This window comes from Hydractinia symbiolongicarpus, chromosome 15, assembly GCF_029227915.1.
Source record: "Hydractinia symbiolongicarpus strain clone_291-10 chromosome 15, HSymV2.1, whole genome shotgun sequence".
Classification (NCBI taxonomy): Eukaryota; Metazoa; Cnidaria; class Hydrozoa; order Anthoathecata; family Hydractiniidae; genus Hydractinia; species Hydractinia symbiolongicarpus.
Window position 1 is genome coordinate 2464460 of NC_079889.1, and position 21493 is coordinate 2485952.

At 33.7% G+C, this 21493-nt stretch overlaps 1 long non-coding RNA gene across 1 annotated transcript; it reads right to left on the reverse strand.

Annotated features, from left to right (window-relative positions):
- Window positions 1–6283: 6283 nt before the first annotated feature.
- On the reverse strand, window positions 6284–9515 carry LOC130629076 (uncharacterized). Its single transcript, XR_008981903.1, has 4 exons — window positions 9334–9515; window positions 8045–8092; window positions 7768–7844; window positions 6284–7643 (listed from the first exon to the last, which is right to left on the reverse strand). It is a non-coding gene; the product is annotated as an uncharacterized LOC130629076 (long non-coding RNA).
- Window positions 9516–21493: the final 11978 nt, after the last annotated feature.

Below are 21493 nucleotides of genomic sequence, written 5' to 3' on the forward strand. Positions count from 1 at the left end.
CTGGACAGTTTTCATATTATTGTAGATGATAATGTAACTAGCTTACTTCACTTTACACACTCTAGTGGACACGTCTAATTAAAGCATTGAACATACATGTGTATATATTAATTATGCTAATTAGACACCTCCCAGCCGCACAAAGAGCTCTAAAAGACGTCTTCTAGACATCTTCTGAATTTCTAAAAGACGTCTTTTTTAGCGATGATTTGTCTCTCTATAATGCATCTTTTTACGCGTCTAAAACATGCATTTCAAAAGATCTCCCTTAGACATCTTTAATAAATCTTTAATAAATAACTAAAATATTATTTTTAATAAACACTATACAAATATTCATATTCATATTTACATATTGTTATTATTAAAATATTCTGTATTCCAAATTCTGCCTAGGAACTTATCCATGCGTAGAGATGTACTCTAATTAAAACATGCTATTGAAAGCATAAATTGGAACTCTATCAAAAAAATCTTAAGCATATTAAGTTTAGACCATAGGAAAAGAATCACCATAAAAAAATTCTGTGAAAATTGCTAGTATAGTTGAAATTTGTCGTAACGTTTGCAAGGCCAAAATAAATAAAATAAATATTTGAAATAATAAAGAAGTCAGTTCAAGAGAAACAAAAGAGATATATTAAATGCATAAATGACATTTATAAATGAATTAAGTCGAAAGGGCTTTTCTTTGTTTTTTGCAATTTATATAAACTTTTTAAGGGTACCCCTTATGTCCCTGATCCTCTGACTAGGAGTGTTTCGCAGTTTGGTCCCAATTATGCGTTGCATTTTTTGCTCATTTGCATCTTTCACATCGTTGACAGAATTAGAGGGGAAAAAATAGCTTATTTCCAGATGAATAATGGAATTTCATAGAAAGGTAGTCAGAAAACACACCATACATAGAAGGGTAACAATGTAATACATCAGCTAATACACTTACCAACTACAATTTTATAAATTAATTTGCCTTCCAGCAGGACTGTCTTTGTTGCATTTCAAATTTTCAAATTGTCTTGCGCCAGGAATGTAGTAGTGAAGATCCTGACAGAAGTTAAATTAAAGGTGAGTAGAAATGAACTACTCAGGAGAGTTTATTTCATCATGATTAGGTACAGCATCTCTCTGATGCTTCCATTAAAATACTGCCAATTTTCATTGAAGAATATCCGCCTGGGAGTGCAAGAAAAAAATTACGACGTAATGAAATAAAAACACTTTATGAAGGGTCGCCAAAATAGATTAGTATTTGAAAAAAATTAAAGTGACGATTTCCACTTTCAATTTTGTGAAAAATTGATTATAAAAAAAATAACATGCTAAGTTTCCGAACACCTCTGTTTTTTTAAATCGAATTTTTTATATGAAAAAACGAACATCTTTTAAAAGAAGCATTTTAGACCATTTTTAGAAGTAGGCCAAGACGTCTTTTAGAAAACGCGTTTTAGATGCATTATAGCAAGAAGAGAAAGACGTCTTTTAAAAGGTATATTTTAGATAACTTTTAGATGTCTTTTAAAAGACGTCTTTTAAAGATCTTCTAAAAGACATCTAAAATGTGTTTACTACAAGATTCAAATTTATTTACTTTCAAAAGACGTATAAAAGATTCTTTTGAAAGACGAACTTTGAAGATGCATTAAAGACATCTTAATAGCGTTTTCTAACAGAGGATTTAAAAAGACATCTTAAGACGTCTTAAAGACATGTTGTGCCGGCCGGGCTGGTTTGTGGGATCCAACCTACCTAGCTATACCTAAAAACTTTTGGGATAACTCTTTCCAATGCCCTCTTGTATAGAAGAAACCTTGAGCTACCCTGTCTGTTTATAAGAAGGGCAAATTAGTTGCAAGAACCTGCAAATCACTCTTGTTGGCTTGACTCACAATAACTCACAACACAACCTCCTTCAAGTGCACAAGTTTTATAAAAAATCGACCTTTTTGAGCTGATGAAAGCAAGTGTGAGAACATGAAAGACTTTTTGTTCTCGTTTATTTCTTAGGAGGCTTCCAAACTAGTAGGCCGTGTAGGCCAAGAAACGTAAACTTTAGTAGGGTTCGTACCCCAAAAAACCTACAGCTTTTTTTGGGAACGACTTCATTTAGCACCGGGCTAAGTGGTCCCGACACACGACGTACAACATAACTAGTACCCTTCATACTTTATCGATATTAAAAGTCCGACAGACGTTCAGTCATACTTCTCCAACCAAATGGACCCGACAAATGAAACCGCATTATCCGACATCCTCTCTATATAACAAATACATATTTTTTCTGTCAATAATCCATAACCAACGTAATATCGCATAATACTGCATAATACTGCATAATACCTTTATAATTCATAAAAAATACATAAATTTTCTGTCGATGGCCATACCAACGTAATATCGCATAATACTGCATAATACTGCATAATACCTTCATAATTCAAAAAAAATACATAAATTTTCTGTCGATGGCCATACCAACGTAATATCGCATAATACTGCATAATACCTTCATAATACTCTCTGTCGTTACATAAAAAATACATATTTTTTCTGTCGATGGCCATACCAACGTAATATCGCATAATACTGCATAATACTGCATAATACCTTCATAATTCATAAAAAATACATAAATTTTCTGTCGATGGCCATACCAACGTAATATCGCATAATACTGCATAATACCTTCATAATACTCTCTGTCGTTACATAAAAAATACATATTTTTTCTGTCGATGGCCATACCAACGTAATATCGCATAATACTGCATAATACTGCATAATACCTTCATAATACATAAAAAATACATAAATTTTCTGTCGATGGCCATACCAACGTAATATCGCATAATACTGCATAATACTGCATAATACCTTCATAATTCATAAAAAACACATAAATTTTCTGTCGATGGCCATACCAACGTAATATCGCATAATACTGCATAATACTGCATAATACCTTTATAATTCAAAAAAAGTACATAAATTTTCTGTCGATGGCCATAACAACGTAATATCGCATAATACTGCATAATACCTTCATAATTCATAAAAAACACATAAATTTTCTGTCGATGGCCATACCAACGTAATATCGCATAATACTGCATAATACTGCATAATACCTTTATAATTCAAAAAAAGTACTTAAATTTTCTGTCGATGGCCATAACAACGTAATATCGCATAATACTGCATAATACCTTCATAATTCATAAAAAACACATAAATTTTCTGTCGATGGCCATACCAACGTAATATCGCATAATACTGCATAATACCTTCATAATACTCTCTGTCGTTACATAAAAAATACAAAAATTTTCTGTCGATGGCCATACCAACGTAATATCGCATAATACTGCATAATGCCTTCATAATACTCTCTATCGTTCCATAAAAAATACATATTTTTTCTGTCAATAATCCATAACTAACGTAATATCGCATAATACTGCATAATACTGCATAATACCTTTATAATTCAAAAAAAGTACATAAATTTTCTGTCGATGGCCATAACAACGTAATATCGCATAATACTGCATAATACCTTCATAATTCAAAAAAAGTACTTAAATTTTCTGTCGATGGCCATAACAACGTAATATCGCATAATACTGCATAATACCTTCATAATTCATAAAAAACACATAAATTTTCTGTCGATGGCCATACCAACGTAATATCGCATAATACTGCATAATACTGCATAATACCTTTATAATTCAAAAAAAGTACATAAATTTTCTGTCGATGGCCATAACAACGTAATATCGCATAATACTGCATAATACCTTCATAATTCATAAAAAACACATAAATTTTCTGTCGATGGCCATACCAACGTAATATCGCATAATACTGCATAATACCTTTATAATTCAAAAAAAGTACTTAAATTTTCTGTCGATGGCCATAACAACGTAATATCGCATAATACTGCATAATACTGCATAATACCTTTATAATTCAAAAAAAGTACTTAAATTTTCTGTCGATGGCCATAACAACGTAATATCGCATAATACTGCATAATACCTTCATAATACATAAAAAATACATAAATTTTCTGTCGATGGCCATACCAACGTAATATCGCATAATACTGCATAATACTGCATAATACCTTCATAATTCATAAAAAACACATAAATTTTCTGTCGATGGCCATACCAACGTAATATCGCATAATACTGCATAATACTGCATAATACCTTTATAATTCAAAAAAAGTACATAAATTTTCTGTCGATGGCCATAACAACGTAATATCGCATAATACTGCATAATACCTTCATAATTCATAAAAAACACATAAATTTTCTGTCGATGGCCATACCAACGTAATATCGCATAATACTGCATAATACTGCATAATACCTTTATAATTCAAAAAAAGTACTTAAATTTTCTGTCGATGGCCATAACAACGTAACATCGCATAATACTGCATAATACCTTCATAATTCATAAAAAACACATAAATTTTCTGTCGATGGCCATACCAACGTAATATCGCATAATACTGCATAATACCTTCATAATACTCTCTGTCGTTACATAAAAAATACAAAAATTTTCTGTCGATGGCCATACCAACGTAATATCGCATAATACTGCATAATGCCTTCATAATACTCTCTATCGTTCCATAAAAAATACATATTTTTTCTGTCAATAATCCATAACCAACGTAATATCGCATAATACTGCATAATACTGCATAATACCTTTATAATTCAAAAAAAGTACATAAATTTTCTGTCGATGGCCATAACAACGTAATATCGCATAATACTGCATAATACCTTCATAATTCAAAAAAAGTACTTAAATTTTCTGTCGATGGCCATAACAACGTAATATCGCATAATACTGCATAATACCTTCATAATTCATAAAAAACACATAAATTTTCTGTCGATGGCCATACCAACGTAATATCGCATAATACTGCATAATACTGCATAATACCTTTATAATTCAAAAAAAGTACATAAATTTTCTGTCGATGGCCATAACAACGTAATATCGCATAATACTGCATAATACTGCATAATACCTTCATAATTCATAAAAAGTACATAAATTTTCTGTCGATGGCCATACCAACGTAATATCGCATAATACTGCATAATACCTTCATAATAATGTCTGTCGCTTCATAAAAACTACATATTTTTTCTGTCGATGGCCATAACCAACGTAATATTCCAGAATATTTCGCATAACTGCCATTTACGGAAAGCTGTTTTTATAAAGTAGACAAAGTTTGAGGTTGGATACACATCCATACACAAACAGAAACGATATTTCGCTCAAATATCCTTTTGCAACAAGACATAATAACGGCCCTATTGCAGGCTAAACAAAGAGGCGTTTTTGTACAATATATTGAACAGGCGGTGGTGTTCTATGCCCACCGATAGCCAATAGAAAAGATATTTTGGACTAATACCCCCGCGAAATTACATATCACAAGTTCTAAAAAATGCAAATCTGAGGCAAGGCATTATACTATAAATTTACCGGGCTTTACTGTTATGTACTTATCCGTACAGCTGTAGAAACAAGTGTCCTCCCTGAAAATGACGCATCAAAAGCGCTAAAGCAGGCCAATCAATCCAAAGACATTACGTGTGTTTTTTATTTCTTTTTTTCGGTGCAGTATTTCAATAGTATAGCTTGATTAGTTCTTAAACCAAATGAATTCTTAGATGCATAAAAATTTAAATGTTCCATTGATTTTTGTCCGACTGAAGAAGCTGCTGCCGTAGAGAAGCTATATCACATTAAAGTTTAGAGCCGTTTACGATGAAATTATTCCATTGTTTGTAGTTAAAATTTGACAGGTCATAACTTTTTATCGGCAAAGGCTCTTAGGCTGAAATTCTGTAGAAGGCATGTCAGTAATATAACGTATCATTAGGAAAAAGATGGAAGAATTCCAAATTAAAAGTCAAAACTTCTATTTACATGGAACAAAGATGTTCCAAAAAGGCATAAGTATAAAATTTATCTCATTTAAAGAGTCTCCGTAGATTTGATATTCCATTGAAGTTAGGATCAGAGTACAAAAGCTGAAAATAGTTCTAAATAATGTAATTATTATTGGCTATTGTTAAAAAATCATATGGTGAGTTAACAAGATCAACTTTATGAGCAACTGACCGAAAAACCAATAGACGTATGATATCGTTAGTCTTTTTATTAATAGCGGTATTTTGCCTGTTTGTCCGCGAAAAGCGCGTCCTGTTAATTAATCACGAAATTCTTATATCTGCACAAAATACCAAATGCGATATATATTTACCGACTTTGTTTTATTCTCCCGCGTGTAGCATTCAATTGCAACGCCTGATTTTTTTTGAAAAACCAATCCGAGATTTTGCAGCCACGACAAAGGGATGTGTAAAGCAGAGAGCAGTGTTATTACGGCCATTTTGAAAGTTGCGTAACGTTGACGTTGCTAAGTCTGTCCTTGTTTTTTTATATATTTTTACATTGCTTGGAAGCCTCGACTTTCGAATTACAAATCCCACATTAAAAAGAAGATACCATCTTGCAAAGTTGTGAAACATTTTATTGATGAATGCCCTAATGCCTCCGTGCAAAATATTGGGTTTATTATAGTTGATGTTGTGAACAATGGAGAGAATTTAACAAACAGGCAAATTGATAGTTTGCTATTAGATAAAGAAAAATTCTGGATAGGGACACTCGTCACACAACATCAGGGACTTAATGGTTCTCATGACTGGAATAGAACTAAAAGAACAGAAAAATGCAAGTTGTAGAAACCGTGTGTTAAGTTGATAGTAGGATGATGGTGATGGAAACCAGTTTTAAACCCTTGTGTATTTAATTGTATATAATTTATTTTTATCACTATATAAGATATTTTAATTGTTAATACTGTATTGTAAGCGATACTGAAGAAGTCAGTCGATGAACTGACGAAAATTTTAAATAATAAAATCTTTTTACTTAATTCTTGATGTAGTCATCTATCTTGTTGGTTATTCCTATAGCTACAATTTGTGTTCATATATATATATATATATATTTCAAAAATCGAATTTACTAAAACAACTGAATTTTATATGTATGGATTGCTTCTTAATACCGGTAAATTATCTCCGTAAATGTTTTTTCTAAAGACCGAATTTACTAAAAGAACTGAATATCATGGATTGCTTGTATGGATTGCTTCTTAATGCGGGTAAATTATCTCCCCAAACGTGTTTTTTCAAAGACCGAATTTACTGAAACAATGTGTATGGATTGCTTTTAAATACGGGAAATTCATCCCTAAGCTTTTTTTGTGGTTAATCAAAACAAGCTGAACTATGGATTTGTTCCCTTTTGGCAGCTTTTCCCAATATGCAAAAAAATATTACAAACGTTTTACACTACGACACAAAATGAAAAATATTCAAAAGGAAGTCGAACGGAAAAATATTTTTAGGCCCTAATTTTTACTTGTCTATTGGACTTTAACTTTAAGATTGCAAAAGTTAAGGCCTGGTTGACAATTGTCTATCTATCAATAATTTTATATTTTAAATTTAACTGAACCACCATGAATTCGTCATGCTTGCTGTGAATCTAGGTTATCGCGACTTTGAGTTTCTTCACTAAAGATATAAATAAAAATGGAACAAATCTTATTCGTTAATACGAAAGGGTTTCTTGAGATTGATAACAACGAACATTCGAGCATTTCTCTAACATGAAAACAGTTAATATGTTCGGACTAACCTTCACTTGTTGTAAAGATTCTTTGTTCTCTAATGCTTTCACCATCGTTTCTGTCGGCAATATCTTTTGTCTGTTCTCTATAAACCATAAAAAAAGCACAACATAGCAATTAAATTGTTATATCCAATTGATTATTTTCTGTCACGTTGATTTTTGGACTTTTTAACTGAAAGTAATAGTACGTGCAACCCACTACACAACATTACTTTTATATTTTTTTTCAAATTAAACCTCAAATCAAATTTCAAATCTCAAATCAAATTTAATAAAAACTTACCATTGGCTGCCTAACCCAGTATTTTCCTTTTGGCATTACAGCATTTATCTAAACAAAATTACTTAAATAGTTATGTGAATGTTTTACAAAGATTTTCCTAAAAAAAATAAGTTTCCTCAAATAATTATTTTTTAACATAAAAAATAAATGAATGATAAACATTTATCTTATATACATTATATATATATATATATATATATATATATATATATATATATATATATATATATATATATATATATATATATATATATATATATAACAGGCAAAGTGGATATGTTCATTTTCCTTTGATCTTACCGAAATTTTCTTTGAAGTAACTGAAAAATGCATGTCTAATATGTTAAATTTTCTGACGTTACGGCGCGACGTCAATAAGACTACTTTAACGTTAATATTCTATATTAAATAAATGAAGCCATTACAGTGCACTTAAAGCTTTGAGGCCAAATAACTTGAAAACGAGGTGGTGACGTCAGTGATTTTTTACCACGTAAGTAACTAGGGACCACCCGGGACCAATTTGGGTAAGTTTCCCAAGCCTGGGTCCCCGAATCCGTTTCGGAATGGAAAGGTTGAGGACGTCATCACAAAACCTTCAAACCCCAATATCTCTGCAACCGCCAAATAACTTGAAAACGAGGTGGTGACGTCAGTGATTTTTCACCACGTAAGTAACTAGGGATCACCCGGGACCAATTTGGGTAAGTTTCCCAAGCCTGGGTCCCCGAATCCGTTTCGGAATGGAAAGGTTGAGGACGTCATCACAAAACCTTCAAACCCCAATATCTCTGCAACCGTTTGTCAAAAGTCCATGTTCCTATACATTTTCTTGATCTGCATTTCAAGATCTATACGATGAATGCATCGGGTGTACGAATTAAGAAATTTTTTGGAACTTTTGGTAGGGACTTTGCTGACGTCAGAAAAATTTTTAAGCCCTTATATCTCCCTAAGCGTTTGTCAAAAACATACGATACCATACATTATTTTGGTCAACGTTTCAACCTCCACACCTTACAGACAACGAATGACTAACTTTAACCAATTTTCTTTTTGTATATGCACTGCTGACGTCGGCAAAAAATCTAAAGCAACCTATTTTTCCATTGTTCTTCTGCCTTAGTGGATTTTCACATGGGCTTTATCAACTAGTCTTGTATAAGTAATCAGCTAAATTTACACTGAAAACACGATTCTTATACAAGCTGGCACTTTTTTCTTCATACAACCCATCACTGCACCTAAATGAACAGGGTCACTTTAGAGAAGGATCATGCAATCATTACATGCAGTCTTTTATGAAGTTTTTTTCCAACAATTTTTTTACTTCTTTATCCACAGAGACTGTAAATACATTCTCAAACACACATAACTTACTCGTAACACACATTATATTGCCATTACAATCTATGGAAATCTATGTATAGTTAGTTAAAAAGCCTTAATGACACTGATTTCTCTTGTGTATTTAGTGTTAGTTTATTTCTTTTGGTTATCACTTCTGTTGTCCATCTTCTCTTTAATAATAGCCGTATTCTGTATATTCAAAATGGTTGTGCGCGGCTTTTATCAGAAAATTTTGGGAAAACCCCGCAGAATCAGATTTTTACCAATGAAGGAAAGATAAAGCAATCTGAGCTACGGCCATTTTAAAAGCTGTGGCATTGACGGTTAATCTGTTTTTGTCTTCAAAAAGGTTTTCATTTTTGTTTTTTACATATTTTTACATGTTAAGATAAATATATTCTCACGTTTTGTAGCTAAGTACAAATCTCAAACCCAAAAATTTCTTGATTTTTGGCTAGGAACGAAGTTTTTAAGGAGCATTCTACAATCAGCTAGCTAGCTAGCCTTAGTTATTACTATTCAGTTTAGTATAACAGCTTTATATCCTAGCCAGTATTATTTATTTTTATGTTAAAGTTGTGTTTACCTAGCTAGCTCCTTAGCTACTTCTGACCAAAAAGTGAAAGTAGCCAAATGCAGTTTGGCTGCAACACAATTCTTAATTCTTATGCTAAATGAAGTTAGGCAGATACCACTTTTATTACTGTTATGAAAACTTATGGTGCAAAATAAAATTGCTGAGTATTTTTTTAACTGAACATGATAACAACAGCAGTTTCCTGGACTTTTTTTAACCGAATTTGCGATGAAGTTCTTTTGAAAAATAGTGTTACGCCTATACTCATGTGTGACATGGTAAATTGGTATTACATCTGTATGGATGTGTCACATTATTTACCCGTACTAAATGGTCAGCTAACACTCACCGGGAACATTATCCGAAAAATAAAAAAGGTTTGCCAGAAAGTTTTTGCTATGACGGGGTAACAACAAATTGTAATCTGTGTTTTTATTTCAGCTTAAGTTGTGGAAAGTTATTTGATAAAAAACATATTACACTGGACACACCATAAAGTTGTGTGCACTTCATTTGATTTACTACATACTACATAACTTTACTAAAGCGCTTTACCTGAATATGTGGCGCAGTTGACGGCTCTTATTAATCACTCATCCGGGTGTTCAACGGCGGGTAACAGTTACCTAGCCTTTTTACAGAGTGTATTCTGTGTTCTGTAAACCAAAGATGCAATGTAGTTTTTTTGAAAAGCGTATTAAGCCTAAAAGCATGTGTGATACAGTTTAGCCAGCTACAACAAAATTCTTAATTAGTAATTCTTATGCCAAAAGCAGGTAGCTACACCAGACTTATTCCGCAAAATAAAATTGCTGAGCGATTTTTTTAGCTGGACGGGCTGTTTTCTGTGTTTTCACCTAATTGGACGAAAACTTTGTCGGACAAAACTTTTGTCCGACAAAATTTTTCGGACACCTGAAGTTTTCGTCATTTTAGTCCGCGAAAAATTTTGTTCGACGAAAATTTTGTTTATTCTGGATTTTTGTTATTTCTTATTTAAACAAAGTTTGTACAATAAAAAGTTTTCAAATCAAGTGGCAATTCAGTTGAAACGAGGCATTGATCCTGCGGATGTGAAGATTTCCTCAAAGTTGTTAGATTTAAAACCAGTCCACGCTTCCTGAATCGTTCAACTTTACCACTATTTAAGCAACGAAGCAGAAATTATCATCAACGGGTTTGATGCATCTTAATTACAAAAGCTGTTAAAAACGCACAATCTGTTGTGGACATGTTAAAAATCCGGTTACAAGCATTTAAATTCTGTAAGAAGTGAAGGAATGCTTCTGCTGTCCTTCTTCTCTTCTCTTTAATAATAGCCGTATTTTGTCTGTCTGTCCGCGAAAACCGCGTCCTGTTACAGAAACACGAAACACGAAATGCGATATATAAGGGACGGGCGACCCCGTGGATTTTTCCACGGGTTAACGGCTAGTTAATAATAGCCGTCGTCTGTCTGTCTGCCATTAAAGACGCTTCCTGTTACGAAAACATGAAATGCGATATATAAAGGACAGGCGACCCCATGGATTCTTCCACGGGTTAACGACTAGTTTGTAATAATTGCCGAGTTGTTTGGTTTTAAAAGGAATCGTAGAATCGTGCTTTTTCACTGGTGCATGACCGCTCTCCACCACGAGCCTATATCCCACTGACTCAGCCCCTGGCAAACTGTATGGTACTGTCAAAGTACACAAGCTTAAAACAGACGACGTTGCCGATTTACCTCTCAGACCAATCATCTCAAAGGTTGGAACGGCATCATACGAATCATCATTATTATAAAAATCGCTGAATGTTTTAAGGGGGCTGGCAGCACATTTTAAAAAGTCCAAATATGATGGAAATCTTTTAAAAAGTGCCAGCGCCCCTAAAATTCTTAGTGTTTTTATCATATTTTGTAAAAAGAAAACGGAACTGAGTTATCCCTATTGTGAGAACCAAACTTAACTTTGGAATAATAATGGTTTGAACTAATGTTTAAAATATGTAAACACTATAAAAAATATTTCAAAAGAAATAATATATGTTTTCCTTGTTTTAATTTCTTTCGTGTTAATTTCGTAGTCGTTAATTTTGTTCCTTTGGTAATTTCTCTGATAAGGTATGTCATTCTTGATTTTAATTCGGAACGTACCGACTTCTAAATTTAATGAATAGAAAAAGTTTTGAACGATCGTAACTTAACGGATAAACATCGTTTGCCGAGTTATTATTTTAAACAACCCCAAACCACCCTGTCTGCCTGCGTTAAATTTAAAGGTAATATTAAAACAAAACAAACCATATTTTTAATGTTTTTCTTTTTCTTTTTCCACTTTAAATTATGAAGAACGTTGTGAACTGTTATTTATAGCAGTACATTGTCTTCGTCGGCAGAGTTTGTTGCCTGTGGCAAAGCGGCTAGCGCTTACTTGACGGCTAAACAAGAGCATAATGCAGCTAATAAAGGAACTTGATCAAGTCCTCGTTACACAGGCGAGGGCGATATCTGTTGTTAATGTTTTTGCAAACTTGACTTGAAAGTTGTATTTCAAAGCAAGTTATTATTTGTTTACCCTGAGACTATATTTCATAGTGATAAAATGTTTTAAGCATTATTTTCAACGAATTGTGAAAACGTGTGGCTAATTTTGATGGAATATACTGATGCATAAGATAACTTTTAACTCAATTTAGCCGGCAAGTTACATCAATACAATTTCAATGCTTCCCTAAAAACATTTCGAAAATTAGCTTAATTACTTTTGGTACAAACTTTTTTTCTAAACTTTTTTGTCTTCCAGTTACCAACTTTTTTACTCACAGCAAAAAAGAAACAGGAGAAACTAAGGAAAAAAGAAAACCGTGTCCTTTATGGTATATCTTTTCTTTCATTAACACTTTTTGCTTTTAGCGCGCAATCAACTTGCCCGCGCTTCTCTAGAAATTGCTTGAGGAAATCAAAGATGTTTAAAATGCATTTTAGAGGTGATGACTAAAATGAACAATATTAAACTGACAGATCTTTTTTACTTTAAAATCTTCGACCAAAGATGGAACATGGGGTTGGCTATTTTTTACGCATACTTAAATGTCAAATGGGTATTGCTTGCGCTCAGCTCGCTAGTTTCAGGGGCGGCGCCACTAGGGGGCTGGGGGTTCAGCCCTCCCTCTTTGAAAGAGAAAAATAACAGAGCTTTTCTGAAGTCCAAGGTGTGGCCGTTTTACGTTGGCTTCCGTTGCGTTGGCTTGATGTAAGTAAAAAAGCTTGTATGATCTGCTGTTTTCTTTCTTTTTATAAATAACATAACAAAAGAAAACAATATTTACAATTATTTTCTCTAAAGATACGATGCGCATGGACATAATCGAACAAAAAGATGTCACACCCTTACCAAAATAAAGATATTTGTCAGGGCTAAAAAAATTCTCACAACAATTAATTTTTTGTCAGAAGGTTTGATTCCACTTCAAAAACGTTATGAGCATTTCCTTATTCTTTCTGTTTGAGAATGCGCGGGAAAGCAAATCTTGAAAGATGATGTCCGGTTCATTTTATCACAATGTCTAATGTAGAAACTTTACACAGCATAATAACTTGAATAATAAAGGACACTGAAAAAAGAAATTAATTTTAAACAAAAGATTTTAAAACTTCGTAAAACCATCTCGTACAATAAAATATATCGTAAAATTCTAGAGTAGACATCTGCTAACGTATTTTCCAACTGCACAAAAGGCCACTCCACTAACACTTTCGCGCATTCTTTAAATTTTTCGAACTTTCTTTTTCCAAATCTTGAGACCATGAGTAATAAATACAAGAAATTGCGGAGAAAATCAAAACTGACTTGAAGTATAAGAACTTTAATTAAACTTTCTCATAAAATTTGTCCACTTCTGACACTGGCTAATTTCCAAGGTGAATTTCCATTTAAAAGCGAAAGCGGATCGGAACGGACAACATTAGCGCGCTAATAGCTAAAATTAAATATAACCCTAAACCAACGTAGACATCATAAGACGCGATGGTTAACTTGGGCTTCAACTTGTCCAAATCTAAACAGGGAAAAAAGAAACAATTTACATATCGGCCTTGCAGCATATTGCGAAAATATTGCAGCATATTATTGCCACAATATAGTTACATATAATAGATATTGATACAGTGTGAATTTATGGTAAGTCGTCCACGTATTACTTCCTGAAAATGAAGGAAATATAGTATTCAACATGCGTTAGACCTATGTACGTTCCCAAGCCTTGTAGAGATAATAATGTGCTATTCTCCATAAAGCACATTGTAGTGAGACTTATCAATGTCTGTTGTCGAGTGTAGCAAGCCCTTTCTTTCCTTGTAATACAATGTAGCAAAGCGTAATTTTTCGTAGCGATGTGTAGCAGTACGTTATTTTCTGTAGCAGGCCGTAGTAGAACGTATTTCTTTGTAGTAGAGCGTAGTAGCCTGTAGTAGCATCTGTAGTAGCCTGTAGTAGCTTGTAGTAGAGTGTAGTAGCGTGTAGTAGAGCGTAGTAGAATGTATTTCTCTGTAGTAAAGCGTATTTCTCTGTAGTAAAGCGTATTTCTCTGTAGTAGAGTGAAGTAGCGTGTAGTAGAGCGTAGTAGAATGTATTTCTCTGTAGTAAAGCGTATTTTTCTGTAGTAGAGTGTAGTAGCGTGTAGTAGAGCGTAGTAGAGCGTATTTCTCTGTAGTAGAGTGTAGTAGCCTGTAGTAGCTTGTAGTAGACTGTTGTAGCCTGTAGTAGAGCGTAGTAGAATGTATTTCTCTGTAGTAAAGCGTATTTCTCTGTAGCAGAGTGTAGTAGCCTGTAGTAGCTTGTAGTAGAGTGTAGTAGCCTGTTAAGAAGCGCAGGGGCTTACAGCAGTTAAGCTTCATACAAATAGTTTCAAAAAATATTCTAACTTTTCAGTTAAATTGAACTGGGGAAAACGGTGACTACCATCGCCATGATGGTCTCGCACTATATACAAACGAAAAATTATCTGGACATCTTCCCACAAAACGATTCTTATCAGTACATCAATTGTAGTTGGTAGATAAACAAGCCATGATGGCCGATTCGCCAGTGGTCATCATAATATCAGAGACAAAGAAACAAATTTAGCAGACACGCCTAAATATTCATTCTCAATTTCACATCTTGTGTTTTACTGCGCTTACCCAACGAGACATGATCAGTTTGTTTGAGTCTAACAGAATACATCACAAGCAATGTATGTTCCAAATACCAGTAGTGAAGGCGAGTGATCAGTATTACGTAAGAGATACGGTTGTTTCCGTAAATTAGACCCTTGATAAAAATTTAGAAAAAAGCTCCTGTTTCTAGAAGCAATCCATACATCTCAGATTCAGTTGTTTCGGTGGATTGGGCCATTGTTAAGCATTCAGGAAAAAACTCCTATTTCTAGAAGCAATCCATATATCACAGATGCGGTTATTTCGGTAAATTGAGCCATTGATAAACATTCAGGAAAAAGATCCTGTTTCTAGAAGCAATCCGTACATAATAGAATTACTTGCTTCGGTGAGCTAGGCCATTGATAAAAATTCAGGAAAATGGTCATGTTTCTAGAAGCAATCTATACATAACAGGTTCAGTTGTTTTGGTGAATTGGGCCTTTCACAACCTTTTAGATAATACTTTTTGACATTCAATTTTGGCCGGAATATAAAATTTCAGAACAAAAGTTACCGAATTTGGCGCTTGTCTATGATAATATCAGTTAAACGCTCCATGTTTCTCTTGTTTCGTTCAATTTTGACAATATAAAACGAAATTTTAGACCAAAAATCACCGAAGTCGGCACTTGTCTATGCCATTATCAATTAAGCGCTCCATGTTTCTCTCGTTTCGCTTAATTTTGGCCGGAAAATGAAATGTGTCTAAGGTATTGTCACATATACGAACTCTACTTGTCTTGTTTCGATGAATTAAGACCTGAATACTTTTGTATATGCCGATTATCTCTTGGTTGAAAGAAACCTTTTTTTGTTTCACAACATTAAAACTTGTTAACGTATACCGGAACAAAGTTTCGGCAAATATGTATCACGCCGTCTTCGCTAAGGATTAATCTGTTATGCTTTCGAATATAGAAGAATCCGTTTTTTGTCAAACAATTGTTAATATATATTGAACGATTGTAGTTTATAGTTGTAGAGTCTTGATGAAATCTAGTAGTGTTTGTGTATTTCACAGACTAAAAGCTACTTTCTAAAAATATGCTCATGCACTACGAAAGTCAAAACAATTAGCATCCGTGGCATCACAGAATGTTTCACAAGAAGATTGCTACTTCTTTATGAATTGCTTTTTGTTAATATAGGAAGTTTTTTTATGATTACTTCAAAAATAATATGATCAAGCTTGTGGTCATCCTTTTTAATATATTACATAGGGAATGATATTTTGAGACATTCACTTTTCGCCCATTGTGATTGATTTTAATTTATTTCCACAAATGAATATGTATAATACATTGTCACGTATGAGGTGTGCTAGTTTTACGTATATTATACGTCTTGTATTATTCTAAGAAGCAATTAACTACTTGTTAAAAAGGAAAAATATATATTCTACAAATAGTTGAAATATAGTATAGAGCTAATAGCTTTTCTCTTCTTGATTAAAGTAGAATGAAAAGTCCTTGCAGGCTAAAAGATTTCGGAACAAATTCAATTTATTTCATTCCCTTTATAGTTCAGAAACATACTTTAATGACTTGACACAAGTTGATAATATAAATTGACTAGTCGTTGATTAGTCGCCCGTCCTTTATATTTACCTGTCGCAGCAAAGTGGATAAAAACATATCGCATTTGATATTCGTGTTTCCGCAACATCATTTTCTAACTCAGCGGGGGGTCCGCGCAGAGACAGACAGACGACGGCTATTATTATAGAGACTAGTCGTTAGCCCGTGGAAAAATCCACGGGGTCGTCCGTCCTTCAAATTAACCCGTTGCAACAAAGTGGACAGAAATATATCGCATTTGGTATTGATGCGCATTTTAAAAATTCGTGTTTCCGTTACGGGCAGACAGACGACGGCTATTATTAAAGAGATTACAAACAATAGAACATACTGTGTGAAATGAGTAAGAAGGATAAGAAGGAAAACGAAGGAGGAAAAAGCCCGTTTAAACAAGATTTCGGATACGATACGAAATCTTAAAAAAATATGTAATCCCGGAAAAGAGCTATGGTAGTTCAAATAATAAATACAGACGATAAGAGCTACATTATTCCGGGTCACTGTCTGAGCCGGACAGGGAAAAATCGCTTTCACTGTCACTTTTTTGTCAAATCATCTTCATTATCTATAGCAGATATGTTTTGATCAATGGCAATAACACCAGCAATTCCTGACACCCTTCCAACAGTTGCCTTTCCGCGAAGTCCATGCCTTCCTTCAGGATTAACCTTTTCGCCATTGGTAAGCACTGAAATATAAAAAAATGTCATAGAAAAGCATTTGAGAAACCATATCTAATCCTAAGTTTTAAAACTGCAAGAGCTGTTGTTAAGATAAGATAAGAGAAGCACACAATAAAGAAGAATCCTGAACATTTGACAAAACCAAAAAAAAATAAATATAAATATAAACTAGCACAATTAGGCAAAAGAAGCATTCAGCATACCTCATTCGCATAAAAGTTGAAGCTATTGACATCTATCTCATTTTCCAATTATACTGTAAAAAAGCCAGTAGCTAGACATTTCTTTTTTGAGTATGCTGACTTCTTCTTCACATCTTTTCAACAACTGATTTTCGTTGTCGCCACTATTTTTTAAACCCTACAGTACCTCAACCCGAATGTTTTCACAATGAGTGTAAAATCATGATATATGAAGTGTCAAGAAATGTAACAACAATTCTACTTACCATCAATCTCTGTATTTTCCATCCATGGGAAATCAAAATCACTGTCTTCGCCAGACTTCTCCTCAACACGAGGTACACCAATGTCCCCGCAATGGTGTTATAACATTTCATGAAGTCTTTATCAACGTCTCCACAGATTTACATACTATGTAATTCAATCCTCCTTTTATTATCTGCCTTCTTTGTTTCTTGTTTGTCCTTATATGCATTGCTTCTGCCCATGAAATAAGGTGTCGTTGTCCTTTTCTCTTGCTGTTGTTATTTTCAAGTTTTTCACGGAGCAACTTTTCCATTTTGCTAGCAGGATAATTCTTTGTTGAGATCCACTCTAGATCTTTTGCATGAAACAAGAAGATATATTCAGATGATAGAATATATCTTACCTACTTTAATCATAGAAACTTTGCAAGATTGAATTGAATTGAAAAAAACGTTCGAAAAGTGAATTTAAATTTCATGAAATAGATTTTCGCAGTTTATTGTTTTTCACTTTCATATTAGAATCTTGATTACCTGTAAATAAACATTACCTACGTCCCCTAAACGACTATCGTGCAGAGAAACGCACAGTTCTGTGAAAAAACGAGTCTGTCTAGCCACAAATTTAGCCAGGAGACCCAGCGTTTTCCCTTCAAACCGCCTTTATGATCAATTTTTTCTTTCTCTATCAAAGAAAGCTTAAATAACTAGGCTAGTCATAAAGTATGATATGAAATGTTATGGATGGTTGAGCTGGCTATCCTGGCTACAGACTCAGCCTAGTGTAAGTGGCGGCTTCTCAAGTTTGTAGATGCCTGATGATGACGTTAATAAATAAATCTTAGTGTTATATTTCCTTGTTTGAAACAGGGAAGAGGATGGGAACAAGGATGCAGTAGTCCGTAAACCGCGGAACGCCCTGCAGTGCAGCGGATAGACGCAGCAGTGATGCGCTCCGTCCTGACATAGTCACCAGGTCTCTATATTATATGGATTCTCGGATCTCCCGAAAAAATCATCAATATATCCATTTTTCATACATATGGTCAATATATCAATATTTAGAAGCCCGTTCATTCCAGTGCATATGGACATAATATCAATTCTACATTATCGATATATTGTCCGTTTTTTATAGTGAGTATGTTGTAAAAACAAAGCCCTTAGAAGTCAAAAATGTCTTAAGGAGAACATTTTAAACCTTGTCAAAACCCAACAACTTTACTATTCAAATCTGGCTGTTCAAATCTTCGTTGTCGAACCATTAAAAAGCAATGTAAAGAGCCTTAACTTTTGATTAATCACGGTAGAAAAATTCGAAGAGCTTAAATTTCTGATTTGTTTCCATTTTAAAAAAGCAGCAAAAGATAAATAAGAATCTCCTCCATATCGTTACTTATCGGTACTGGCTTGGATAGAACTTGATGATGTGGTTACAAAAGACTGGGTAACAAAGCGTACGGCGGTTCTTATGATCAATGGCAATTAAAAATAATTAAAATACCGGAGATTAATGTAGCTTATTCTATTACACCGCAATTTTGCACACAAAAAGATAGAATAAGTGTATTACTGAATGAATCACAAATTTTGAATTGATTTGGATTATTGTTTGTTGCAGTATGAAACTAATTACTGCACACCATGTTGTTCTTTAATTTGAACTACCACCTTTTAAAGATGGATTGGATTCGAACCAATAACTTTCATAGTCTTGCAACAATAGACTTAATTTACTTGGAATTCACAAAATTCAATGTCACTTCAAATAAAAACACATCATAAAGCTTGTTGTTACAAAATTAATTGTGAGTTAAAAACCGTAGCTAAGTATTACAGGTTTGTTGAAACTGTTGTCTCCTTGAATTAACAAACTTTAGACTTTCGCCAAATTTTTTTCTAAAGTAAAGGGTGTAGCCACCTATCTGAAAACTTTGTTTCAGCCAACTGGTTTTCGGCTATTTTCGCTTTTTAGCCAGACTTTTTTAAAAATTCACGTTAATTTAATGTCCCTTATTAAAGTGTAACGTAAATATCCAGGACGTTTAAAAAGCTACTAGTTGTATTTTTCTGACATCGCAACAGCGATTATAGCCAGGGACGAGGTTGTATTATTATAACCTCGCTACGGACGACGTTGTACTTATATAACATAACACAAGTTCAGCTGGGAAGAGGCCAGGGAAGGGCTGCAGAAAGTTAGTATGTATCACCATGCTCGGCAGCATGGCTGCATGTATTAATGTAACTGTGTCTCTTTTATTACTTGCAGAGTAATTAATTACCCAATGGGTTATGGCATATGCTCGTCATTCATAAAACAACGCATCCATCCATACCGTACCGTACGCATTTAATTTTTGCAACGTGAAATTCATCGTTAAACAAATTTTGAAATTCTGGTTAAATACTAAGAATTAAAACGCAAAGGCCTACTAAATATCTCGATTAACATTTAAGGTCTTTTTTTATCACATGAAATGTGTACAAGTGTTCTAAATTTTAACGAGTTTGTTCGGAAACAAAAAAGCAAGGGGAAACTTTATTCTAGTCAGTACACAAGCAAGCGAATTGAATTAAGTAATTGGGAAAGATGTCCTATTAGGGTAAATATTTAGGCAATTAGCCTGGCACATCCACACCTACACATACAATACTGAAAACAAAATTTAGGAAACCATTCCCGCAATATATACGATATTGAATGTTTTGTGAAGCTAAACAAGGCAAATCTTATTCTGATTAAAAAACAATTAGACAAGTAGCGAAACCTATCAATTCATCATTAAAAAAGTATTTTGGGGAATAATCTTACGCAATATAAAAAAAAGAACAGAATAAAAAACGGTCCAACGATCACTTTTTTCTACTCACAAATCGAAAGGGCGAGTAGCACGCGCGTGCGTATATCATTGCATGTGCATACATCAAAGATTTTGTTAAAGCTCTCTCGAACCTTGTAGGAAGAAGCTCGTACCAAATGAAATGTTCAATGTTCTAGCAAGCGAATAAAAAAGCCTTTCTTCTACTTTGTAAACAGGCAAGGGAGCAAAAGATCCTGACATACAACTTAAAAGATATCTGATAAAAACGCTATCGCGAAAGGTGAAGTATTAAATCTCTTGGTCGGCCAATTCGAGAAAAGACTTTATTCCACTCAGAAAACAGGCACGGGAGTGTTAGACCTATCCATACATCATTTGAAATGAGAATTTTGGAAGTTGCCTTTCACGCTGAATATAATGTTAGATATCCATCCATACACTACTAAAAAGGAGATTTAGCTAGTAAGCGAATCAAAAGCGAAACTTTATTCTACACCACAAAGAAGCAATCAAGAAAAAGACCCTACCATATATGTCTAAAAACACTTCATTCCACTCCGATAACAATCACGCGCGATAATATCGGATGTCCTAGCATGTAAATTCACGGGAAGACTTTATTCCACTCAGTAAGAAGCAGGAACAAGGGGGACCGATCCATACCACCATACAATATTAATAGGATATTTTGCAAAATACCTTCAGGCGGAAAAACATACAGCATGTCCTAGCAGACCTGTGTATACAAAATTAGTTCTACTCAGTAAACAACCAATCAAATGAGAGATCCATCCATACCTTATAAAAATAGAGATTTTATCAATATAC